General features: G+C 48.4%; 1 long non-coding RNA gene across 3 annotated transcripts in view; it reads right to left on the bottom strand.

Moving 5' to 3' along the window:
• Positions 1–27,458, bottom strand: part of LOC136104864 (uncharacterized) — a 62,381-nt gene that overhangs the window by 9,687 nt on the left and 25,236 nt on the right. For all 3 annotated transcript variants that reach the window (XR_011740566.1, XR_011740565.1, XR_011740567.1), the window contains exons 2-6: positions 24,778–24,891; positions 22,653–22,746; positions 6,285–6,436; positions 4,642–4,818; positions 4,389–4,486 (exon numbers count right to left, since the gene is read on the bottom strand). This is a non-coding gene — a long non-coding RNA (uncharacterized lncRNA). The remainder of the gene's footprint in view (positions 1–4,388; positions 4,487–4,641; positions 4,819–6,284; positions 6,437–22,652; positions 22,747–24,777; positions 24,892–27,458) is intronic.

Below are 27,458 nucleotides of genomic sequence, written 5' to 3'. Positions count from 1 at the left end.
AAAACAGTAGTAAGAACATGCTGCCAAATAGTGTTTTTTAAAACCGATTCGTAATGCTTATTTCTGTAATTTCTGAGTTACACAGGAATGTGGCATTAAAGAAAAAACATAGAAAGTTACACCTAGAGCTGACTGTAGTGGAGCAGCTGTGACACATCACTGCTGTGCATTACAAGCAATATTACAGTTAACATTCAGTAGTAGGCAATGTAATTTGACATTCTAATAGCTGCTATGCTGCTTTTAGCAAAGATTCAATCCACGTGGAAGCTAACTGCATATCAGAGAGATTTTATCTTGTAAAGCTGAGGTTAAACCGAGATGGGCCTCAGCAAGAGCCTGGGAAGGAAAGCGAAGGGATCGGTGCTCCAGCACTAGCAGATGTGCCAAGGGCACAGGATGGACTGAGCAGCCCCAATGTCCCTTGACCAGGCTGCAGGGGCACCCTCCACCCTCACTCTCCAAAGCACCGCCGTTCGCACAGGAGATGCTGGATTCCCTCCTCTACCAGGGCTGGTACCGGTACCGACCGAGCAAATCATCCCTGCCTTGGGATGCTGCGTTGTTTCTCAAGTGGATGGCACGGGTTCTGCCCAAATCCCCTACAATTAACTGACAGCAGATGACAGCCCAGCAGGCAGGGCAGAGCGTGCTCTCCAGCACCGTCCCCACACGCCGCTCCCGCCCAGCACCGCTCCTGCCCAGCACCGCTCCTGCCCAGCACCGCTCCGTCCCCACACGCCGCTCCTGTCCGACACCACTCTGTCCCCACACGCCGCTCCTGCCCAGCACCTCTCCTGCCCAGCACCGCTCCGTCCCCACACGCCGCTCCTGCCCAGCACCGCTCCATCCCACGCCAACGGCACCGACAGCGCTCAGCGAGCTCCGCTCAGAGCTGAGTGGGGTCTCAGCCTCGCCTCTGCCGCCACGCTCCTCACCCACTGACTATGGACCCTCACAGCACTTCTCCTCTTTTCCTTTGGCAGATCCAACCCTATTTGGCCTTTGCAATGATCTTTTACCCCTAAACGTCCTGAACTCCAAGATCTAATACTTGGAATTAACGCCTTTTTCCACTCCTCGTAAACTCCTTGTTTACTCCTACCAAGTTTCATCCCGAAACTGCTTTGCCCTAGGAAGGGCACGGTCCTGCCCTGCATCACCACGAGGTGATGCGAGCAAAAAGAACATCAAACTCATCCTTATGCTGGAACGATCAGCGTTCAGAGGGGAAAAGCACTTAGAAAAATCCTCCTTTAAGCGCAAAAATGTAATGGATGCTAACAGCCTTGGACCAAGCACTGCACTGCCCAGACTTTCTGCCAAAAAGTAAATGCATTTCCTCTGTACTTTTTCTGTACTCACATTCTTAAGGATCCAATTATTTTTCTTGGAGTATGTTGCCTACACCTGAATATAAAATATGCAGAGAGTCCAAACCATAGCAGCAAGAGCTGCTGCATCACACATAGAATTACTTTGTGTCTCATTTTCTTATATTAAAACGAAACTAATTATACTGCAGCCAGGATGAGAGACCTGGATTCCAAAGGAAAAGAAGTCCCATTTATTAATCTGTAAGAACCTCTTCAGAGATCTCAGGCACTTTGCTCCTCCCTCCATGTCTAGTATGATTTGCCACTATCTTATCCCCAATATAATAATAATAATAATAATAATAATAATAAAAACCATGTCTTTAAAAACACACCAGGCCAATTTCAGTGGTTCTTAAGGAGTAGTGGGGACAGCCTGGCTAAACCAGGTTTTAATGAAATCATGAATTTGGCATTCACTGAACTACACAGGCTAAGCGAGAAACCAGTATCTTGGATTCCTTTTACACTTCGCTTCAAAAGCAAATGAGAAGACCCGGATGAGAGGTGAGAAGGGGCAGGTGGCAGAACTCCCTTTCTTAGACATCTTTTAATAAAAGAGAATTGTGGACATTTTTGGCAAGATAGATGGATTTCTAAACTACTTTCTGCAAAGAAATCTCTGTAAGAAAATAGTTCTGAATGAATACAATAAAAATAGAAAATGAGGCAAATTAAGACAAGATTTGCAGTAATCTAAGCCAGCTTCGAGAGATCACCTGGTTGTCTGGGTATCCCCTCACTACCTAATTCTAACGGTAATTGCATGCATTGAGTTTCTGCACACCTGTCAGATTTTCCAAAACACCCAGGATTTTGGGACCGCCATCCTGGAACATCGTTACTTGGAGCACAAAGGCGAGCGCGAGCCCTGATCGCTGCTGTTCCTGTCACACTGGAGATCACCCTCAGCCTATTGACCTGAATGAAACGGTGCTTCTGTAGGTAATAATAAAACTCAATCACATCCTCCAAGAGCATGAGGATCCCAGGGAGTGCAGACAGCGGTGTCAGCAACACGGCCTGCCCAGCGCTGCGCTGCTCCGAGCAATGTATCACACCACGTTTGCACTCGCTTTGGTTTCACTTCATGAATTTTTAATCCCCCCAAACCACTTGAAAATGCAGAAAGAAGATGTTAAAATTCAACGTTTAGCAATTAGCCTTCCTTGCAAATTGCTGCTTTTAAATATTTTAGATCGTTTGTATCTAATACAACACAGAACCAGCACTCTGAAATCTACAAACGGGAAATGTATCTATCAGGAATTGTGTTGCTGTGCAGCAAACAACATCGTCCTTACCTTGCAAGAAGTGTAGTGCCTCACCTCGGCCCTTCGGAAGGTGACAAGGGACAAGAAGGTGACCAGGAGCAGCACACGGGCTTGCCAAGGGAGGGTGAATTCCCCTCTGCTCCAGCACTGCTGACAACCTCTTAAACCAGGAAAACCCTCCAATAAAGGACTAAAATTCATCCTATGTGACGTCAGAGCTTGGAAAGCATTTATCCTAATAACTTGTCTTCTATTCTGTCCCTTTCTTGCTTTCCGCTCAACATAAAAAACATCCCAAGTTTTAATTTAGGCGCTTAATTAGGTACACAGAGTGAAGTGGGCTGAATCCGGGCCTATGGATGACATCAGGGACAACAACATATGGGATCTAGGGAAAAAAAGTCTTGGGGGTAAAATCCACACAGGGGGTAAAATCCACCCAATCTTCACTCTACAGCTCCGCAGCTCAGCACAGACAGCACCAATCCTGAATCCCACTGTGGACATAATTCCCCAAGCGTTCCCAGTACCGGATAAATAACCCTATAGCCATCAGCATTTACTAACCAGAGGCAAGCAGAACAATACAGAGGTATCACCACCCACCAAGGAGGTGACTTCGCAGCACCAAGGGCTTTGGGGCTCTGCACACAGAGTAAATCATCGACTGACAAGACAGCTGAGAACAAGCTCTCCTTTGTAAATGGGAATTTATAGCCTTTATGAGAAGCGATTCAATTCTATTTGCTTTAGTTTTCTGCTGTTCTTTTTCAGTAGAGGCATTATCATAATGCTACTAGTTCTGAAAAAGTGATGGTACTTTAACTGATTTCTATGGGCTTTTCCGTAACTTGCAAGGGCATGCTGGGATCTTGCCAATGACCCGAAATGTTCAGGAAATACCACCCTTTCAATATGTTGGGAATTGTGGAGAAACCATTTTAAAAATGGTTTCAACATTACTCAAATTTATTATCAATTTGATATCAAAAATAACACAACACTTCAGACAGTTTACCGTCTGAATGAACAGCAAGGGATTCTTTTCATCAGGCTGAGAGATGCATGAGAACGGGGTTAGCACTGACAAAACGGACTGCTACTAACTGCGTAATTCTTGCACTGTGACACCCAATATTCCCATTAATATGCCCTATTTGTTGGCATACTTGAATCTCATTAGAAAGGGAGCCTAATTAACGCGGGCAGTACGTAAAGCAGATGCGCTTGTGCGAATAGCAGGTCCAGTATGGCAAGATCAGATATCATTTTATAAGAGTATTAAAATATAATCCTCTTTATTGGGCAATTTTGATTAATTACATCTATTCATTAAAAAAATAACATTAAATGTGTTCTGGAGTTGCAGGTGTTTGCATACATAGCACTGAGCCTTGCAAAGCAACGATTAATGGAAGATGGGAAGAATTAACATTCACATTCTGATGACAAGGGGCAGAAAATTCTCCATGTGGGTTTTGGGGGGAAGCTTGGGCTGGTTTATGCTCATTTTCCAAGCAAACTGTAAAAATGACCCATTTTCACAGGCAGGCCCGGCACTCTTCCCCAGAGAAAGCTTTTCCAGAGGCTGATTGTTTAGTGAGAAATACGCAATTTGGAAGTTCTTTTGAGTCAAATGGAGTATTATCTGAGAAGCACTGACCCAGATTCAGTGCCAGCACGAGAAGAAGTCTTACGAATACATTTCCGAGCAGATGGCATTTTTAAAGCTATTTACCTGTCTCCTAAACCAAGCCTGTTTCTGACCTTCCTCGTCTGGGATGGAACCCAACTGACAACTGCTGCCACCAGCTTCTCATTTGAAGATTAAAACAGCTGAAGCAAAAAGCAAAACAGCTTCATTATTACAGGACATAAATCATCATTAAATAAAAGATGAGAAAGTACATTTAATCCTGAAACTTTCCTGGCTTACTTGAGCATTTCTGTTTCTCCAGCTATAACTTACAGGAAAGAAGGATGGGCAGTACCTGGGAATCACAGCAGCTGGAAAGGCCTCGCGGGCCCTCCTGGAAAGAGGCGGCTGGGAAAAGGAGTCACGTAGCAATAATGGTGCTGGGTGAGACGAAACAACGTCGAGTTAATCCCCAAATCTTCTCACAGTGCGGAGTAAACCAAGAGAAGACAGAGCAGTGCTCTGGACTCATCTGCGGACGGACAACAGCAATGGGACTAAGTGTGGCCAGTATGAAAATGCCGGTCAATTATTCTGACATTTTCAGTGCAAACACAACAGCTGAGAAGGACGGTGACAGAAGTGCCCCCACCCGCACCCAGAGCAGGCCGGGATCCAACACCACCGCGCCCCAGCACTAACTCTGGCCTAACGTCTTCCAAGATGGCCAATATCGGGAATTTCTACAGGCAAAGCCAAATACTTTGCCCAAATCTGCCACAGCTCTTGCGGTGACTCCACTGCAGATCCTGCTCCTGTGGCTGTGACTTCACCCTGAATCTCCCCTTCTCTCAAACGCAAACTCCCCCACTGTAGGATCCTCCCAGCCACGGAAGAGCAGCAGATGTACAGCAGGAGATGTTAGCAATGCAAATTCTAATATAAAGCAAGACTTCTCTTTTCATAATGGCTTTTCCTTAAACACACCTTGCTCCTATGCATGGAATTCGAACCAATTTCCCCTTCCAAGCCAGTTGAAGCCTTGTAAGGTCCATCTTCCTAAAGCCGTCAGTTACAGAGCACTTTACAAACGGGCTTTCCCAGCTATTAGTGTCCGTTTTTCTGAGCATCTTCCGTACCATTTTTTCAGTCAACTTTAAAACTGCTGAGTGGTTTTTGAAGAGAACTTCAGGAGGAGCTCTGACACAGGAACACACACGTTCTCCATCAAAAGGAACGACTTTTTCATTTAGCATTAAAAAAATCTAAGGGAATTTACAGGCTACAAGAGTGTTGAACTCAGAACAGACGCTAGAACAACGCTACTGAGCAATTCCACCAGCCTAGGAAAGGCACACCGAGCAACAGATTTTACTTAAAAGAAAGCGTGCTAGGTTTACTTAACCTAAAGCAAGAAACTGCCTGACGGATCTGCAGCCGTCGCAGGAGTCAGCAGCACCGCAGCGACCGCAAGGGGCCACGGACCCGGCCCGTGTGTGGCTGGTGATGGCGTCTGGATGTCCCTTACCCCCTGCCAAAAACATGCAGTGCTCTTCAGTGCACCCCACCCCGTGTTTTAGCAAGGAACTCACCTGCGTGAAAGAGACCGAAACACAGAATGGTGGCTAAAATTGCTTTTGGGGTGTACCAGTATTATTGTCAAATATACGAGCTAAGAAAGCTGCAGGGCATGAGAAGAACAGAACATTGCACAATACACACAGGGCTTTGTTTCATCTCCTACGTTTTTTCCTTCACAAACCCAAGCCTTTAATGAAAGAACACAGAGGGAGCACGGTTCACGCACAGGGCAGCAGCTCCGCCAGCCAGGACTCATTCTGCGTCTTCAATCAGACTGAAGACCTCAAAACAACTCAGGATTCAATTAAATTTTCAGCAATCTCTCAATAGCTTCTGCAGCCTTCTGAGAATCACCTCGGAGAAGGCTTCTAAGAATCAAGCAGAAACACAAGGTCAGGTTCTACCGTAAGCACGTACCCAGAGTAACTCCAGAGAAGCTGTTGGAGCTATTTCGGAACTACAGCACGGCAAAATCCAAGGGCCTTCTGGCCGGTCTGCAGGGCAACGGAGCATCCGTCCAGCACTCAGCCACCTCCCTCAGCCGTCTGCTTCCTTCTTGGCACAACCACCTAATGAAGCACAAATTAATGGATGACAGTAGCTCAAATCCCACTGCTGGAGTTTATGCTGCCCACAGGTTACTCAACATAATTACAGTTCTAAGAATCATAGTTTATTTTCTGATGTAAAAATTAATGGTAAACGTATCCATAAAAGAGTGAAGCAGTCCTGAAGGAGAAGCTGTCAGCAGCTGATGGTGTGATAAAGGGCCCTTCCCAACCAAAATGTACTGGTGTTCTTTTATCTGTTACATCCTCTTGATTGTAGCACTTAGAATCTGTGCACTACCCAAGCCTGAGCAAGGCCCAGCTTAGTGCCCATCCACACATCATTTTCCCACTGAAATTTCACAGAAATTATCCTGAGTCATCAAACACGTTCCTGTTACCAAAATCAAACATTGTGTTTTAACAAGAACTCCACATTTATTATTTAATACTTGTATTTGGGTGGTAATCCAAGGTCTAACAGGTCAAAGGCAAGTTGTGCTGGGTTGCAGTTTGGGCTTCAGCATTCATGGTCAGAACATTATTCATCACTAGTTACTAGAAGCCGCAGGATTAGCCCTGGGAATTAGCTATTTGCACACCATCCCTACAAAACAACGCATCAGAGTGTATGTGAAGTGCAGCTTGTCAGCAATAGGAGGGGATGAGCGAGTCCCTGGAGAGCTCAGTGGAGCCACGGCCCCAGGTCTGCAGCGCTGGGACAGCACTGTGCGAACAGCGGGTCCAACACTGCTACCCCAGTAACACTGGGTACCCCCAACACTGGTAACCCCACTGGTACTCGGCAATGAGGAGACCCAACAGCTTTAGACGCCTGAGAGCTGTTGAAGCATTTTCATATTCCTTTTGGTGAAGCTGGTGAAGAAACAATGAAGACGGGACGGGCTGTGGCGCTGTGTGAGAGGCGAGGGATTTAAACTCTGCAATAACGCCGTCAAAAATACCCATCATTCACGTGTAGGAGTGGGACAAGGGATGTGATCCCTAATTACAGATGAAAAGTGTACGAGCAGATCAGAGATATGAGGGTAAGATGGTGTTTCTCACTACAGGAGCAGCTCATTCTGTGCTAGGACTGCACTGTGCTGCAAAGGATCTGCTGGGAAAAACACATCACAGGAGCTGTTTCAGTCCATTTGTTGCTTTCATATACACAAAATAAATCCTACAAAATCATTCTAAACTGTCTGTGTATAATTTCCAGAGTCGTTCTGTTCTTATTTTGATCAATAGCTTTGAATATCTGCCCGCCCAAAGCTCACCCTAGCGAGTGTTTGTCTGCACACACCGTCCCTCCCGCAAGACCCCCTGCACAGCTCCTGCTTTGGGCTGCGCTCCCCGCGAGGTCCAGGAGATGCGCCCTCAACCCCCCCAGTAACTGTGTATTTACATCCTCATTAAAGACCTCACATCGCTTGAACGGAATTCCTATACAGTTTTAAGCAGGTCAAAGTGGCTTCTCTTATAACACCATTATTGAAAAGATGCAGTCAGTAACTACCCTTCTAGGAGAGAATAATAATAACAGTAGGGAGGGTTGTTATTTCCACTTGTACAGCCAGCCAGCCTCAAGTACGAGACTGGACAGAGGGCAGGATGAAGGGGGTGCCAGGAACGACGAGGCAGGTTCAGATCCGCGTTTCCTTACAACCCACAGGTGCAGAGATTCTGTCCAAACACACAGGGACATTCTCCCGCTTTCCATGCAACGAAATGTGGCACCCAGGAAGTGTGTAAGAGACTTGAACTCTTGGCTCGATGCAGATGTATCGAATTGATTCAATTGAATTTTCATTATTTCAATGACAGCAAATTAACTCCAAAACCAGAAACTCTGCCTGAGAGTAATTAGTGGTCACTGTTTTGCCAAGAGAACAGGAAAGAACAGGAAGGTCAGAAAAGATGTGCTGGAATTTGATCCTTTATACCGCCCAATTTCTGCCGGGCGTTTCGGGGCAGGATTACCCCACGTCCTCCTCCTCTCCCTGCCCACAATGGGAAGAAACAGCATTTTCAGAGTAGCCGAAACAGATTTACCTATTGTCATTTCAGAAGCTTCATGGAGCAGAAAATGAGAGAAGTGTTTATTTTATCATTAATAAGCTGTTCTGCTCTCAAACTAATCTATCAATAAGAAAAAAGGGCAAGTTTTACTGCAAGAGTGGCGGAACATTCAGCTGAACTGTATGCTCACAGCAGCAAGCGACTGTGGTGCACGTCAGCTATTTAATAGAGTGCAGTAATGCAGCCACAAGCACACAATAAATCTTGGTCTAGATACATAACGTGAAAATATTTAAGAGAAACAAGACATCCAAGTAGCAAAAAAAGGAACACTACAACTAAGAGAAAATGGCAGATGTCCCAGAGCAACTGGAAGCTGCAAAACCACTGGTACTGCAAAACGGAGCGAACACCTACAGCGAAAATGAATACCAGCCGTCTCCAGCCCCTGGGCTGAGCGAAAGCGCTCCGCCTGCTCCACAGCAGCCATCCGCCTTGGCTGTTAACGACAGGCACGTGCGTCAGCAGGATGCACGTGTGGAAGGGGCTGACATCAATGAGCCATCCGCCGTTCCCCTGCAGTCGCTGTTGGAAGATGTGCACACTGCGAGGAAACCGCAGCGCCGGGCAAACCAACATCGGGAAAACGACCTTTTCCCCAACATACTGAGAAAAATGGAAAGAAAGATCCCTCACTTATTTACTGTCTTCCTAAAACAGAACCAAAGCCAAACCACACCACCAAACCCCAAACTGCATTCTCCAAACCAAGTGTAAACTTATTATGCTTATATCACGGATAAGAAACACTTAAGTAGTTATCATTACCGTTCTTTCCTTCCCTCTTCTGGTCACAAACTGTATGGGAGCAAACTGTAGAGTCTCCCCTCGATCACCACACACACACTAGGCAGGGCTTATGTGAGCACAGACCTAACAGTGGGGGGGCAGTTTTGCTTCTGCTTAACTTTATCCCCTGATTTTCCCATACCATCTCATGTTTTCTTATCTGTTCTGTACTTAATAGGCCACTAAGATATCCCTGAATTCCAGAGCTTCCACCCACTCACAATACAAATACCTGCAAAGTCAGATTATCATAATGTTTAGTAAAGCGCGTCTGCTAAAAGGAGCTCAACACACAAACGCTTTCTTTATCTAAGAGAACAGCAGGTGCAAGTCCTGCTAAACTCCTCTAACCCGAGCACACGTAATCCCATTTATTGACTCAGTGATTCCATTGAGGAAAGCACAACTACAAACGTGTCTCCAGGGTTTTGCAGTACCTGGCTTTGCACAGAGCTGCTTGCTGGCTGACACTAACTGTTATCTACACGCACAAACACTATTTTAATTAAATCCCTTAAGTTGCAGTTTATAGTAAGTTACCTTTGGGAAAAAAAAGCACCTTACACTGTCAGTGTCCTGGCACAGGAGCCTGGCCTGGAGGAGCCTGGCCTGGAGAAGCCTGGCCTGGAGGAGCCTGGCCTGGAGGAGCCTGGCCTGGAGGAGCCTGGCCTGGAGAAGTCTGGCCCAGAGGAGCCTGGCCTGGAGAAGCCTGACTCGGAGATGCCTGGCCTGGAGGAGCCTGGCCCGGAGGAGCCTGGCCTGGAAAAGCCTGGTCCGGAGAAGCCTGGCCCGGAGGAGCCTGGTCCGGAGGAGCCTGGCCCGGAGAAGCCTGGCCCGGAGAAGCCTGGCCCGGAGAAACCTGGACCGGAGGAACCTGGACCGGAGGAGTCTGGCCTGGAGGAGCCTGGCCTGGAGAAGCCTGGCCTGGAGAAGCCTGGCCTGGAGAAGCCTGCCCTGGAGGAACCCGGCCTGGAGGAGCCTGGCCTGGAGGAGCCTGGCCTAGAGGAATCTGGCCTGGAGGAGCCTGGCCCAGCCACAGGTGCCTTTTGAGAAGCACACTCTTCAGAGCTTCTGCCACCAAAACCAAAGCTCAGCAGCCTCCATCTATCAATAATCACTTGGTTTTCAACCAGCAGGGTCTGAAAAATTGTGTCAAGCTCAGTTTGTTCTGAACGCAATCTTTAAAAGCATAAAGTTCAGATGTTCATTCCCTTTTGAAAGCAGACAATTCTTACCCTCATTTGGGAAAAGAGAGCTGCAAAGACTGACCCTGGCTTTACGCTCGGGGCTGCAGGAGCGTGTCCTCCTACTAAAAACACCCTGTGAGCCTCACAGGGCCCTTTTTCTGCTGGGTGGGTAAAACACAGTTGCAGAGTTGGTGTTAATTTTGTGACAAGGAGACAAAAGGTATGATTTCCAACATCGGCTGAGCGTTAACACCTGCTCCTCTACACAATTCTTGTTAAGTCAGTTTTACAGCTCAGTTTCTTCATTCTGGAACGAAACATCACAATTTGAGGCGCTCCCCAACAAGGGGCTACAGAACCCACAGAGCTCCTGCTTGCTCCACTGGGGGCGGGGATGGCCACGCAAACTGCGAGAAGGGCAGCGAGTGACAAGAAAGCGACATGGCCGATGTTTTATGCTGAATAATCAGTAGCACCCCCATGTTTCCTGTTTATGCCTTTGTCCCATATGAGTTTTTATCCACCATGGTGTTTGAACAATAGAAGTCAATGTGGACCTATAAATACCACAGAGATAAAAGTTTCCATGAATTAAATTACACATTTCTCCCACAATCCGCCATTTACTCCAGAGAAGAGATCTAAGAAATACAATTTACACTATGTGCAGTTTGCTGACCGAATGAGAAATCACTCCACGTGCAGTCCCAAGTAGAACCTGTACCAGCAAACCCTCGCTGGTGCCCGCTGCCGTGCTTCCCTCCAATGCCACGGGCAACGACTCACTGATCTAAAAATAGCTTTTATCTTGAATAAAACATACGAGTCCAGCTGCTTATTTACATTCAGCTTCTGTTTGAACAGAAATGATTTGCTGGCAGGAGCGATCTCATAACAAACGGGTTGGACTTGAACCAAAGGGACCTTCCCAAGCCCTCAATGTCGGACCATCAGCAGCCACACGGACACAGGTCTGTAGCCTTGGTGACACAGAATCACACAACACCCGACGGTACCAGCTGCACTCCAAGGTGTATTTCTCAGTTTCCCTCATGGTTTCCTGAGTATCTGTTGTTTTCCAGGCAGGTCTGCCATGGGACAGGCTGGATATTCACCCCGCACCGTGTGCAGGGTGAGCTCCCCGCTGTTCCTGACAGTCACACATTGCTTTGTGCAGACTACGTAACGTTGAGTGCAAGTGTCCTTTTTTATAAAATCGAGCCATAATCTGCTGCAAATTGGGTAGATTCATCAGTGAGACTTATGCTATTTTATATACACATCTGTAATGTCCTTCTTTGCAACCCTGGTTTTGGCTATTTGTGTACTGTTGATACACAACTCAACTGCAGTGCAATTTATTAGTGGCATGATTGGTTACAGTGAGCTGAGAGCAAAAGAAGAGCCAAACCTATACGTAAAAGACCTGGGGTTTTGGACACAAATGGTTCCAATACATTTGGTTAGCAATTCCAAACCTATTAACATACCAAACATACTCAAGACTATCACAAGACCTCTCTTGCTCTCCTTTGCATTTCACAGCTGCTCTCCACTCCAAGGTAGAACCCTGAGGTCCTTGGAAGGGAACAGGGCTGCTATCACCAGCTGCGTGCTCTGCTTTGAAAACAATGACTGCAAGTGTAAGGTCTCCTGTTCTGTTATGCAGAAAACTCCTGTCTTAAGCACTAGGTACAGGTTGTACGGTACAGCTGGTTAACCACATATATAGGTGACAAATACAGCTTCCTGTCCCATCCCTGTGTCTGCTCTAGGTATACGGCTGCTAAACTCAGTTATTCCAATAGCGTTTCCTACAGGAAACTAAGTGCTAGCTTCTCATCAGCATCCCTGCAACATTATTTAATCCCATCTTTGACCCACCAACTTTATTAACAAGAATAAACTAACACCATACTGTGCAGAACTCTGTCTCCTTTGGATCCAGTTTTAGAAGTTATGGACCATGTGGAGGAATAAAACAGGAACTCACGTCCTTGAGTTTAAGAGCAACAACATGCCTTGTGTGTTCAATAGCGCAGCTACAGAGGCAAGCGAGCAGTGTCCCCCAGCGACCGGGAGCGCAAACGCAGGGCGCAGAGCAGTGGCACAGCCAGGGTGCAGCACTGGGTCTGCCTGCTGACCCGCAGCACTGGCACTGCTGACCCACAGCACTGGCACTGCCTGCTGACCCACGGCACTGGCACTGCCTGCTGACCCGCGGCACCGGCACTGCTGACCCGCAGCACTGGCACTGCCTGCTGACCCACGGCACTGGCACTGCTGACCCGCAGCACTGGCACTGCCTGCTGACCCGCGGCACTGGCACTGCTGACCCGCAGCACTGGCACTGCCTGCTGACCCATGGCACTGGCACTGCTGACCCATGGCACTGGCACTGCTGACCCATGGCACTGGCACTGCTGACCCGCGGCTCTGGCACTGCTGACCCGCGGCATTGGTACTGCTGACCCACAGCACTGGCACTGCCTCCTGACCCACAGCATGGAGACTGCCTGCTGACCCACGGCACTGGCACTGCTGACCCACAGCACTGGCACTGCTGACCTGCGGCACTGGCACTGCCTGCTGACCCGCGGCACTGGCACTGCTGACCCGCAGCACTGGCACTGCCTGCTGACCCACGGCACTGGCACTGCTGACCCGCAGCACTGGCACTGCCTGCTGACCCACAGCACTGGCACTGCTGACCCACGGCACTGGCACTGCCTGCTGACCCGCTTCATATGAGCTGCATTTTCCAGGAGCACCAGATCCATGTTTTGGTAAACATAGCAATGGAATGCGAAGTTATTGATAATGAATGGATGTGCCTCTCACGAGAGGGACAACGAGAAACAGGAGACCAAGGAACTGATCAATGGAGTATCCCATCCCATTCACGGGAATACTTCATATAAAAGTGGGAGATCATGAGGATCTCGGCCCTTTTCCCTTTTTGCTTATGGCGACATTAGGAGAGGACCTTGCGAGTGGTCCCTGCGAACTGAGGCCAGTGACAGACTGAATCCAGCTCCGATTGGCTGCAGAGTCCAGTCCAGGACTTCGGGTGCCAGCTCTGCAGTTCCTGGGACTTTCAACATTGGTTTTGTATATTTTGTATTATTTTCTCTATTCTTATTTGTAGCATTAGTAAAACATGTTTAATTTTTCCAACTCTCTTCTCTCTGTCCTTTCCGCCCCGATCGCCTGTCCTGAGTGGGAAGGGGGAGAGGGGAAGCTAAAGGGGAAAGCGGGGGAAGAGGGGATTACCAATACATCTATCAGGGTTTTATTGTCACCCCGCAATCAAAACCCTCAACAATGACTCACAAAACAAAACAGATCTTGCTCACACGCCCTGTGCCAAAAAAAAAAGCCAAGTTCTGCTCTTAGCCGCCCCTTCACAGGGGTGAGAGAAACCCCAGCCCTACAAAGGCTTATACCCCCACTGGAGACAATGGAGTCCACATTCATTTTCATGATTAAACGCTGAAATGGGTCTGAACAGATCTGGCTGAGCAATGATGGGCAGAGTGAGAGCTGGGTGCGTTTCTTTGCCAGAGACAGCTTTTTCTTAATGAAATCCTCCGGTCACGACTGAGGTCTGAACCCAGTAACCAGCCTGGAAAACAAGCACTGCTAACAGTCACGTCAACCAAACGTTCCTAATCGAGACACGTCCATTTTCCAAGCGCACGCCCATGGTCATCTGACATCCTGATCCCGTTAACAAATCCTTTCATGTGACCCAGCGCAGACAAACGGAACAACTGTCTGAGCAGTCATGGGAACCACCAGGACGGGTGTTCCAGACAGCAGCTTCACTGCAACGGGCTGGGGGCAGGAGTGACTGAGAAATGACAAGCGGCGATCGAGCTAAAAACGCTGCTCAGATCCACTGGCTGGCCTAAACACATTGCTATTTCCACACAAACAAATAAACAGCGACTTTCAAGCATAGAACCCGTCTCGGCAGCCGTGTGAAAGCGGCACACATGTGAAAGGGGCACACGCCGTGGACGAGCGGAAGGTGGCTGCCGAGAACACGAAGCGTGGCCGCAGAGCCACACACGGGCGCTCCCTCCGGCTCCCGGCACAGCTCAGTAACTGAGTCACACGTCCATTAGATTAACAGACCAACTAGATCTGTCCTCTTATCGCTTAGCAAATCGTATTACTGTAATGAATCAGGTAAACTCATCTTCAGATTAAACTACAGACACCGGTAACCTTCATCCTATTAAATTCCATGGAATTACTTAAGTGCTTCCTCTGGAATTAGTGCTAGTTATCAGTACCGCTAATGGCGAGTGCGTTGAGTGATATAACCACATACTTCTTGTCTTATGTTTGGCTTTATATAATGAAATGAAAACGACATTTTGACACAGTATGAGTTCAAACGCCTTCTCTCTCAGTGTCTACCCAATTTAAGCATCTCCTCTATGTATTTCCTAGAGCGGGTGTTTGATCATGTTTTCCCTGAAGATTTCCCCAATGTTTCACAGTGAATAATCAGCTGGCACAGCACAAAAGTAGAGCAGCAATCACAGCAAAGACTAATGATGCTTCAAAGGACCGCTAATAAACATACACAGGAGGAAAAACTGCTCTGAACTGGCAGAAACCAGGCTGAGCACCCACGCTCCGCAGGTTTCAGCCATGTCTCTGATATAACGCCCCCAGTACTCGCGACAGGATGCGCAGAAAGGGCCTGACAGCAGAGGATTTCTCCCCATGCACCACCAGGAGCCGTAATTCTTGTTAGTGGTAAAAACAAGACAAAAGGTATCACCTTCACCACAGAGAAACAGTACACATGTATTTCTTACCAAAGCGTACCATTATTTACATCTGTGCATCTGAAAGAAATTTAAAATTTAGTAGTGAATATAATTTATATAACAAATAAATCTGCACTATGACAGAGAAGAAAACCACAAGCAAATAGAAAAAAAGCGCTACAGTAAGAAGTTTCATGCATAAACTTACATATTCCTTACAAGTGGTATTGACGTGAGCTTAAAATGTTCAGGGGTGAAACTTCAGTGTGCAAATCACTTCTGAAGCCTCGGGAAGGTGCTCGGGGGAAAAGGAGCCATGGTAATTCCAGGCAGGTTCAACCCCAGGAACACACAGCGCGAGCAAACCAGCAAACTTCACTGGTGCTTCTGCAGTGAGGGAGCAAAGCTACAGAAGCGAGTTCAGGAAAACACGAGAAAATAGAGAGTACAAAAAGCACTGAAGATTCTTGTCCTAACGTTAGTACCATTAAAATTCCATTTTACGATATTTTTTAAATTCCATATGCACTATAGTACTGTACTGATTAACAGTAAAGTGTGAACTCTTGGTTCCAGCAAGTCACGTAAGGACGCTCGTGAAAGCAACCCATGGAAGTCACCGTGTCTTCGAATGAGCCGCATGTACACCTGTGGAACCAATGTCATCACTGCCAAACTTTGTGTCACCCAACTGCATGTGCGCTGGGCAGCTGGATTGTGATTTCTGATCACTAGAGGGAGCCGCATTCCCACGTTTGTACACAGACACCAAACACCCCGCAGAACAACCGGCTGATACTGAACCCAAGTCACGCTGTCTGGTGCCAGGCTCGGCCGAGCTGGGCCCAAGGACGTTCATGCTCTCTGGCTTTGAAAAGGGGCTTTGGGAAGGTAAAAGCTGTGGATGTTTTTTATGGCTCTCATGTCTTTCCTGCTTGTTTTCGTTTAGCAGTAAGCAATGCACCCTGGCCGGCTGTCCCTACATGTTACAGATCATTCTCATGTGTGCTGGACCCAGACACCACAAGGGACACCTTATGATGACCAAACATAAAGAAATTGGCCAGTTATTGATTGCTAAACATGTAAAACTACATCTTCCTCATTATGCTCATGTTCTGTAGCACACACTTCTCGGTCAGCTCTCCCCCTTCCCTCTCGTACACAAAACTCAACTCACGTCCGTCTCCACTGCAGCGAGAAGCCCAAGCAGCTGAAGGTCAATCGCTGTTTTTTCTACAGGCAATAATGAAATTACTATAATAATGAATGCTTTTCTACAGGCAATAACAAAACACATTGGTGGTTTCCACCACAGCACACAGAACAAGAAGCAAACAAACACACAAGTTAAATTCAACAAGACTGTCAGCTGCTCTTTTATTAAAGATGCTTGTGCAGGGCTTATTTTCTTTGCCCCGTAAGACACTTCTGTGACTTCTAAACACACAACTGAGATGAGTGGCAAAAGAAAGAACTTCTAGACATACTTCCCAGGCTGTATGCAGCCTGAGGCCTGGCTCTAGCTGTTGGGATGTGGTCGGTTCGTCACCACCACATGACACGTCGATGACATTCCATCACTGAACTTCACCCCCAGCTCTCACTCTTCAACTTGAATTTTCAGAGCAACACAAATCAAACTTATACAAGGTTGGTATAGGATGAACAACTGATCTAATTCCTCTGAGCCTCGTTATACAAAGTTAGGCAGCAGTGAAAATCACTCAATGTGGCACAGGAGGATTAGGGACCCCGCACTACGCTGGGTTTGGATGCTGAGGAGTCTAACCCGGCCATCTTCTCATCTCGCTGTGACAGGGATGAGGAGCTGGAAGATGCTGTGCCTACACCCTCTCCTTCAGCGCCTTTATCAGGAAAAAGGTGACACCCAACATGTTCTGCACACCCAGAGCGCAGATCATTTACGCAGGTTCCAGCTCACCCAAGGGAAGCAAGAGGAAAGGCTGGGTTACTTCCTATGCCCTGCATCTTAGAGATGATATTATGATGCACTTACTGGGACATATTTACTTAGATTGCAGGTTGAGTAATGGATCTCCTGATGTTCAGCAGACGAGCTCTGCGGTGTTTGCGAGCCGTGCTGAAATGCTGGGGAACCGACTAACTCGGGGTTTGTTCGCATTGCAACACGGAATTTCTCCACGTGCAGCAAGACTCAGCCTGGTGCTTGGCCCCTCTGTGCTTAGACCAGTGAACCGCTTTCTGTCTCCCTGACCCTGCCAGCAGCATAGAGATAACACTTCAGGATCCATGGAGTTAAAACGCTTTTTCTCAGTGCTGCTGCTGGTACTGAGCTGGCCTGGGTGGGTTTGCAGGGCTGGAGAGGAGGATTTGCCTGCAGGCTCCTTTTGTTTTGTTTCATTGTGGCATTCAGTCTGCTCACCCCACAGCAAGAGCAAAACAAAACCAGTCTGTGAAGTCAATTCTTAAAAACTCATCTCTGCCAAAGCAGAGATGCCTGTGTTGTGCAAGTCCTGAAGGCACTTGGGGGAGTTCAGCAATACAAACAAGTATTTGTTTTAAATGCACTCCCTTTGTTTCAAGAGAACAGTGTCAAGGAGGATCTCAGAGGCTCTGACACAGTGGGTCTGGTCCCTCTGGGGCTCAGCAGGGACCAGGGATGCCCAGGGGACGTGTGTCTCAAATCAAGGGGTCTGGTCCCTCTGCGGCTCAGCGGGGACCAGGGATGCCCAGGGGACGTGTGTCTCAAATCAAGGGGTCTGGTCCCTCTGCGGCTCAGCGGGGACCAGGGATGCCCAGGGGACGTGTGTCTCAAACCAACGTGTCCCACGGACATCTCTGAGACCCCTGGTGTCTCTCAGCTCCTAAAGCAAAGTCCAAGTGCCACCGCTTCAGGTGGGCTGACTCCCCCTGGAACGCAGACAGAGGTTGTGCTGTGGCAAAATCAAGTATGAACAAGAACTGAAATAAGCCTGGAGAGGACAAGAAATTTGCTTAAAATCAACATTTTCTTTGTATTTTGTCTTCCTCTTGGTGTGTTTTCATTCTTCTGGATAAGCAGACGGGAAAGGTCATTTCTGGGCCTTTTTTCAGGAACACACTGATCTTTGTCTGGTGGAGTTTTCTACCTTTTGGCGTGCTTTCTGCTATACATTACTGTGGGTTTTTCTCACCTTCTTAAGAGAAGCTTCACATGCCACAGGTATAAACCCGAAGCCTGAGCTGAACCTCTTGCGCGAATGGGAAGAAGTCTGGGGACGGAAAGCTTTTAAACCCAGATTCGCACAGGTCCTGGCCTGAAGGCTCCCAGGTGTCTCCCAGAGACTCCTCTTGGTGCCTTCATGCACCCCTGCTCCCTCCTCCTCTCCCGGTACGGTACAGGAACTCCCTTCCTAATTAACACATCCCTTGCAAATCACACAAGTTAAAAGACACAACCGCAACATGAAAGTTTAGGCAGATCAAACACCTTGCCTCTCATCACCACCTCGAACAGAGCACATTTTCCTGTCTCTTCTGGGCTTACACAGGTAATTACTGCATGTCTTTAATTTCATTACTGAACATCAGCTAATACTACACATCATACACAAATCTACTGAGGTTAATATACATTAAAAACATCTCCTGCAACGCTTTTTAAACTGCGTATTCTATCAGAAATAACCTTCACCCAGACTCCAATGTAATAATTGTTCCTCATGCGCAGCGCTCACTGGACTCTCAGGGAAGTTGTGTGAGCTCTGTGGGCCAGCGGTGCTCCGCGGGCACCCCCGGGTGCAGGTGTTTGTCAGCCTGCTCTCAGTGTCTGCTCTAAAAAGCCATTTCTAAGAGCCTTCAGGAGGTTTTTACACCCGCTCCAGCGCCGCCTGTCTTGTGTGGTTGTGACTGGGGAATTCAACGACAATAAAATCTGCTGTTGCGGGAGAAGTTCCATAGCACAGAACAGCATCACCGTGTACAGATGGGAGCAGCTGGAGCTCGAAACAGCAACAGGAGGACTCAGTGCTAATAACACAAATCTTGAAAGGAGAAATAAATAGCACAGACAGAATGTGTGGGAGAGAACGCTGCATGCCTGTAATTTCAGGCAGGAGCCAGCTTACTTTACTCCTCCTCTTCAAGGTCATGAGCCATTGAGACTCAATGCCATTTTGCCACCAAAACAAGAGGAAAAGATAAAAAGCAGGAAAATGCCATGTGGAAATTGCTGCAGACATAACATGGACAATTGTCAAAACTGCCAAACTGAGTTATGGTGGTGTGAAATTCAAACAATGCAAGTCTGGTAAGAATGACTTTTACTGCTAAGGTCACTTCCAACAGCCACACACCTCATGCGTTTTCATGCACACGAAGACCCACACTGCTGCCAAGTGCCTCAAAAGAGAAGAAAAACCAGCCCTAGGCCATCAGAGGGTAAGGACAAACCTCTCATCGTTTTCACCAACAGTCCCGGTTACTCCTGGACTTCACAAACACATCCTTCCAACTGTGAACAGCCTTCTGAAGGTGAAAGCAGAGAAAACCAGCAAAGTGCAAACAGGGCTGCGTGTTACTGAGAGTGTACCTACTGCTACTGTATCTCTGCTTACACAGATCTATAATGGCAAAATGTAAATGGAAAGGAGAATGGAGGAAGAAGGACCAAGCATGTGGGAGTCAGGAGAGGGGAGAAAGATGAGCACGGAGTGACACTGCTGGAGAGACCATCGTGGGAAACAGGAGAAGAAAAGCAGTTAATGGATGGCATGTAACTAGTAAAGGAACACGCGTAATGCCCCATACACCTGATGTCATGATCTGCATCCTCACGTTCTCAGAGGGCCTCAGCCAGACGTCTGCTCTGCAAGGGCTGTCCCCTCCGCAGGGTCCTCCAGATGACACGGCACCACCGCTGAGTGATGGGGCGGGAAGCAGGGGTGGCTGCTGGGCTGTGCGTCCCTGCCAGGGGACGGCTGCACGTCCTCCATTGCTGCGGGGCCCTTTGATGCTCTAGCTGGACCATTTCATGCACTTCCTTGCATTAATGCCCAGAGCCCTTATGGATACTTGCAGAAGGTCCTAATGACTGGCTGGCATAATTAGAATCCCTCCCTTCCATAGACATTTGCTGTACCAGCCAGAAAGTAAGATTTAATTATCCTCTTGACCTCTCCAAAGACAGATTCCTGTCTTCCACCTGAGTTTCAAGCTCTAGTGTGTGAGGAATAAAAGTAACATAAGCCAAGTGCTCAGTATCCCCCAAATACCTTCACACTGTCTCACAGCGTCTCAAGAGCTACATGGACTTGCGCAGTTTGGTTTCAACAGAGCCCATCTGAACTGCGGTGCATGCACACGGACCCTGACTCATTTTTATGACAGATTATCACTCGTTTTTTCTCACCAAATTCTGTGGGAATCTGACTGAATCAGACATGAATAAGGACTGAATCAAAACCTCAGGACTTGGTTCACTGGAGACCCAAAATGCAGAAGTAGCACCCCTGAGCTCACTTCCGGAGTTCAAAAAGCATCTAAAATTAAACAGGAATGTTTTCAGTGGAAGTCCACGCGACTGACCCACTCCAGTGGGTCTGATCTTCCAGTGTTGAAACCAGAAGAACTGTGGTGACTGCAGCCCCCACAGAGACCGCTCCCCAGCCTTTGCAACAGCACGATCAGCCCACCAGGTACCGCATCGTCCCCAGTCTGCTCGGCTCACTGCTATTATCTCTGCTACTCATGCCAAGGCCCACGTTGTGTGCACGTATGTTTAATTTAGCTGGAATCACAGGAATATCCTCAATTACATGACTTTTAATCTCATATTCAGTAGCTGTGGAAAATCTCTTTGAACACAACAGCCCTAGTAGAATGCTACGAGGAATCTGGATTTCTAGAATCCTGCCTTCAGAGACTGCGTGTAATGCCTGCTCATCTGAGGAAACGTCCCCACGTTCTAGTCATCTTTCATAGAAGAGAATTTACCCTGACTGCACCTCCCAGGAACTCTACAGCCATACCAATCAGTATGTTACGAGTTCAAGAATGCAACTTCCACTGGCAGCAACGTTCATGAGATCTATGTTTCTGCATCTTCCCCACCACTGGATATGAAAACTTCCAGGAGTTAATTCACTCCCATCCATAAGGAGACAAAGCTCTATAACGCACATCAAGAGATCAGGAAACTGCTCTCAGAAAGGCGCTGAGGCCGGCACAGAGAGCGGCAACAGGAGCGGGCGGCCTGCGGGCAGGGGCTGCGGCTGCTCCACAGGAGGGTCCCGCTCCACTGCCGTGCAGCTCCTAAAGGGAGCAGTCCCGCTCGGACAGCTGACAGGCATCTCTGTGCAGGCAAGAGGGAAGAGCAGGAAGAATTGTCAGAAACCTCTTTCACCTTCATCCACCCATGAACACACCGGCAGCAAAAGGTTATTTTTCAACAGGAAATAAGAGTAGTGCCAGTCAACACTGCTGCACTGTCAGTCATCAATTTACAAAACACACTGATGACCACTGTGTGTTGTTTTCTGTTCCCTCATACTCTGATCAGCTTCAGATGAGGACAGACAGGAGTCTAGATGACCTTAGCTGCACCCAGACGACGCTGCACCCAGATCATGTCTCACAGCTATTTTCTAGTGGGATTCCAGTTACGTACACCAAGGTCTACCCCATCTACAAATACCTGCAAACTTACACTCTAAGATGCCCTTTCGATTCCCTTTCTGTGCTGACAGTGACTGAAAAGGAAACGCCGTGGCTCGCTGCCCCGCAGAGCCATGCAGAGTCACGCTGTGTCCCCCTTTCCGCAGCCGGGGAGCGGGAGCCCAGGCGCCGGGCACACAGCTCCCGCAGCGCTGGCAGCTCTGGAGAAGCCACCTCGAGCTGCAGTCCAACCCATTTATGTGTGGCCTAAGCGAGTAGTGTCTCTGATTAAATACCCCACGCTGCTGCAAACTATTTCTGTTTCAAGCAGAGATTTCTTCAAGAATGTGTACGTATGTGGGAGCCGGGGTGTAGGAGAATGTACGCGGATTTGAAAACAGATGACTTGACTTTGCTTTTCATTCCAGCTCATCACAACTTGCCAGAAATCACTGCCCCTTAACAGCTGTTTCAGAGCCCAGATGAAAAAGAGCTGGCAATTTCAAGGCGGGCAATGCTGACAACACTAAGTGCCAATGTCACTGGCATGACCCTCGCTGGCAGCTGCACTGGGTGCTCAAAAATCGTGTGTGTGGAAGCAGAGGCTAATGAATTTTTCACTCAAATATTAAACCAAAGAATTTCAGCTGACTTTGATCTCAGCCTGTTTGAAGAAGTTGTGAGTAAAAGGACTTAGGGGCTGTCAGCAGAGGTTCCGCACAGACTCGCAGCTCAAACAGAGGCATGTTGACTGAACTGGGAAACACTCACCGAAGCTGCTCGCTGTGCACACAGAACTCGAGTCTCCAGTGCTGTGAAATCAGCCCTTCAGGAGCATCACATTCTCCGTTCTCTCCTCTGTTTTCTAGAAGGGGGGGGAAAAAAGTCAAAGTTTGGAAATCATAAATGTGCAGTGAGTTCTGCTGGCGCAAGTGCTTCTCCGTCAGCCCTTCTTTTACATGTTTCTAATAATGGGATGCACATACTCGCATCTGTTCAGCTACAGAGGTAATTTGCACCCACTTAGAGCTCCATTTGGAGAGGTATAAAAATAGCCTGGTAAGAGGAATCTGGCCCATTCCTTACAATGATTACTAGAAATATAACTAGAATAATTATCTTAGTTTCACTAATAACAGGAGCATCAGACAGAAACGTGCCTCTGAACACTCTGTGGCAATCTCCTTAGCCATCAGAGATCTGAACGTGGCTCCTGCAGAAGTTGCGTTCGCCCTTTCACGCTACTCCTGCGCTCTTGAGCCGACTCCTCAGAACAACAGAATGACTTGGGAAGATAGGAAAATCTCCCAAGATTGTTCCAAGCCACCTCAAGGGTGGGGTTCCCCGAGCCGCCCGTTTCAAGGACATGCTTGGTGACAGAACCTGCAGCTCTGCTGTCCTCATTTCACAAGGGTGTCGGTACACCTTCTGTGCTGCTTCTTCCATAGCTAATCGTGCTGTATAATGCCCACAAACATGGAATATTATGGGTACAGTAACCCAGCATTCAAAAGAAAGGGAAGTGAATAATTAATAGTCTTCAGCACAAATAGCTCATTTGCGTCTGTCACCCCTAACTGGGTTACTGGATCAGAGAAGCAGTACTGATGCCTTTCCCTGCTGTATTGCTTCCCCATATGGTTCAGAACTTTGAGTTCTGGAATAATCCAGGTTCCATTTAGGGAAAATGTACTTTACCGGTACTGTAGTTATTCCATCAAGTTTCTGCTAGCTATTTTTATTTTCCTTGTAAACTGCTGGGTACTTTGCTTGTAATTGTACACGTACGGAATTTGGTGATGTGTGTTTTATTTAAAACAGGAGCTACAGTCTGCTCTTTGACTTGTAGGATTTTCTGCAGGAAATGGTTACAAATGACTTTCAGCATCTCGGCTCTTTGTAAACTTTCAGTTAAGCTGATTTTTTCATACAATGTTTCAACCCCAGTGCAGCATCCCAGCACACCACATTCTCCATATTGAATAGCAAGATTTCTTCCCTGTTTAATCCTTTTTGTGAGAACACGTGCAAGGAGCATCTTCTAAATATTAAACACTTGATCACGGAATTTGAGGGAGCTATACATCTTTGTTGTGTTATATTGTAGCTTTTCGATATTTGCATCTATTTGCTTAAAGACTTTTTTGGAGAAAAAGAAACAATTTGTATAATGTTAAAACCCAAATCATGCATTAATTTGTCAGTTTTATGTTTTTCTCAAAGATTTTGCAGAATGCTATGCAGACATATCTGCAAAACTGAAGCAGCGATGTATGTGTAATGCGTACGGCTACCAACGAGAGCATCGTGACATTCGCATATTATGACAACGTGCTGCAAAAATATACATCTTCATTCATATCTTATAAATAAACAAGCTGAAAATGTTCATACAGAAGTGCCTAGGGGATGACAGACCTCTTCTCCAGGGATTCCTCCACATCCCTTTTGCAATGCTCTGGAACCACACACAATACTCTGGCAGCGGGAGCGCTGTTCCCCCTGTGACAGCGCACTGCAGAAGGCAAGCGCAGACGGTGACCTGAGGCTGTCTGAACGGATTCGGGAGAGCAGGCAGATGAAAGGCTTGGAAGCCAAACCCTCCGGATCGTCCCCCTCTGCAGCCGGAGGTGCCACAGTCCACATGGTGGGTACAACTTCCATTTCTTGCAGCTCGATTTGATCCTCGTGTGACAACCTATCCATTTCAACAGTCAATACCATGATTGCGTCATAACTCTAAAATTAACGGAAATCACATTGTCCCCAGTCCTTTTAAAAGTAACAGCATGAAACTAAAACTTTCCGCAATATTTGATTATTATTTTCAGTGTGTGTGTGTACTGGGACAATGACATTCACACAGGCGGAGCTACCACACTGTAGTTCTACTCACATTTTTTAGCACGCTCTGCAATTTTCTTTCCTGTTCTCCTCATTAACCACTTCTTTGAGATACTTCTGTGTTTTCTGACACCTCTCTGAAAGAAATCCTCTCTTCAGGGCACACCTGGCAAACAGGTAACAAAGAATTGTGACAACACTGATCACTGTACTTCAGGTGATAGATCGCTTGCTCCTCTCTGCCAAGCTAGCTGTACTTCGAGAGTGCCATCAACACATCCTACAAGAACAGGGAGTCAGCAAAAACACCCATCAGGAGAAGACAAGGTCAGAATTACTGTTGCACGTAGGCTGCTGTTTGGGAAGCAGAGCTGCAGTGTCCTCTGCAGAGAGCACTGCCCACAGACACGAGAATGCAACTGCAAGGCCCCCAGGAATCCAGCCCTGAATAAGTTAACGCATGAAATTAAAGATTTAAGCAACATCTGTGCTGCGGAAGACTGCGGATGGTGATTAACACCAACCCTGGGCTCCCTGGCACAGCAGCTGTGTCAGCAACAAAGCCCCAAGCCCCCCGTGCTGCCTGCTGTCACTTCCCACCACAACACTACTGCTGCTGGGCACCCGCGACACACACAGTTCACTTCACCGTTTTGAGAATATATCTCTGATTTGAAAATGTGCTGAGGTCCGGAGGACTGGGTTAGTGCTTCTGTCACCAGCTCACCTCAGCAAAGCGGGTACACAGAGAGAGGCCACAAAACCTCCAGTGCAGCCTTGCGCTCACCAGTACACAAGCCATTACCAGCTCAGTTACACCCACATCTCACGAGGTCACATACGGGCACTCCTGATCACCCGCAGATGCACGAACAAGGGAAAACAAGAAAGCTTCTCACTCAGCTCTCCTTGCAGAGAGCCCCTGCCCCACGGATCCACAGATTCAGCCTGGGCAGCTCACACGGCCCGGCAGAAAACTGAGCTCAGTGGTGCGGGGAGCTCAGCCAGGTCCTCGGGGCACCGGTGTGCACCAGGGGGGCCGTCCTGGCAGAGCCCGGGCTGGGGGCACAGGTGTGCACCAGGGGGGCTGCCCTGGCAGAGCCCGGGCTGGGGGCACCGGTGTGCACCAGGGGGGCCGTCCTGGCAGAGCCCGGGCTGGGGGCACAGGTGTGCACCAGGGGGGCTGCCCTGGCAGAGCCCGGGCTGGGGGCACCGGTGTGCACCAGGGGGGCCGTCCTGGCAGAGCCCGGGCTGGGGGCACAGGTGTGCACCAGGGGGGCTGCCCTGGCAGAGCCCGGGCTGGGGGCACCGCTGTGCACCAGGGGGGCTGCCCTGGCAGAGCCCGGGCTGGGGGCACCGGTGTGCACCAGGGGGGCTGCCCTGGCAGAGCCCGGGCTGGGGGCACCGGTGTGCACCAGGGGGGCCGTCCTGGCAGAGCCCGGGCTGGGGGCACCGGTGTGCACCAGGGGGGCTGCCCTGGCAGAGCCTGGGCTGGGGGCACCGGTGTGCACCAGGGGGGCTGCCCTGGCAGAGCCCGGGCTGGGGGTACCGGTGTGCACCAGGGGGGCTGCCCTGGCAGAGCCCGGGCTGGGGGCACAGGTGTGCACCAGGGGGGCTGCCCTGGCAGAGCCCAGGCTGGGGGCACAGGTGTGCACCAGGGGGGCTGCCCTGGTAAAGCCCGGGCTGGGGGTACCGGTGTGCACCAGGGAGGCTGCCCTGGCAGAGCCCGGGCTGGGGGTACCGGTGTGCACCAGGGGGGCTGCCCTGGTAAAGCCCGGGCTGGGTGTACAGGTGTGCACCAGGGGGGCTGCCCTGGTAAAGCCCGGGCTGGGGGCACCGGTGTGCACCAGGGGGGCAGCCCTGGCAGAGCCTGGGTTGGAGGCAATGTGCTGGGCCAACGGAGCATCCCCAGGGAGCGGCACGTCACCCAGGTCAGAGTCACGGAGAAGGTGCGGGTTTCTCCTTAATGTTATGCATGTTGTTGTGAATACATCACTCTGGTGCGCATTCCTCGGGTTCGGGCTGTCAGTCACGGCACAATAGCAGTGCCACAAGTTAATCACCACCCTTCGCATCAGCTGCTGCGCTGGGGGCTCCCACAGCCACCAGCCCTTTCTGTTCTCTGCTCTCCTAAGATCTCTGCCTTCACTTCTTTACATCTGACATTACATTCCACAATTTCACTGATAATCAAGAACCAAGCCTTTGTGGAGGAGAAATTTAATAAAAATAAAATCTTTGCTTCAACTCTAGACCTCCTCAATACACAGAGTACGTGCCTCTTGACCTAAACCAAGAAGCAAATCCATCCATATCAGTGCACACCGCTAAGTATAAAATAAAGGGAGTAAGGGAATCAAACTTAATTTCAGCCCAATGAAAACAAATCTAAATTATGAATTTAAATTACTGTTGCGTTACATGATCACCGGTACACTGCTTGACTTACAAACATGAAAAATCATTTCGTCAAAATCCATTCTTCACAATAATAAATACAGGAGATAACTAAGGCACATCAAACCAATGTATTCTCTTAAAATACGCCAGTGCGGTGATACGAACCAGTGGATAGTATTGCAGGATACAAAAGCACTCTTCCATTGTTTTTCTCTGTTCTTTGTTCAGGAGTACATCGAATGCATCAGCTTCATCAGTCACAACTCAACAGAATGGAAGTTGGATACATTATGCAAATCAAGATTCATTTTCTTGGCAATGGCAGAGGAGCAA

This window comes from Patagioenas fasciata, chromosome 9, assembly GCF_037038585.1.
Source record: "Patagioenas fasciata isolate bPatFas1 chromosome 9, bPatFas1.hap1, whole genome shotgun sequence".
Lineage (NCBI taxonomy): Eukaryota > Metazoa > Chordata > Aves > Columbiformes > Columbidae > Patagioenas > Patagioenas fasciata.
Note: the sequence above shows the minus strand (reverse complement) of the source record. Positions and strands in the feature narration are given on the sequence as shown.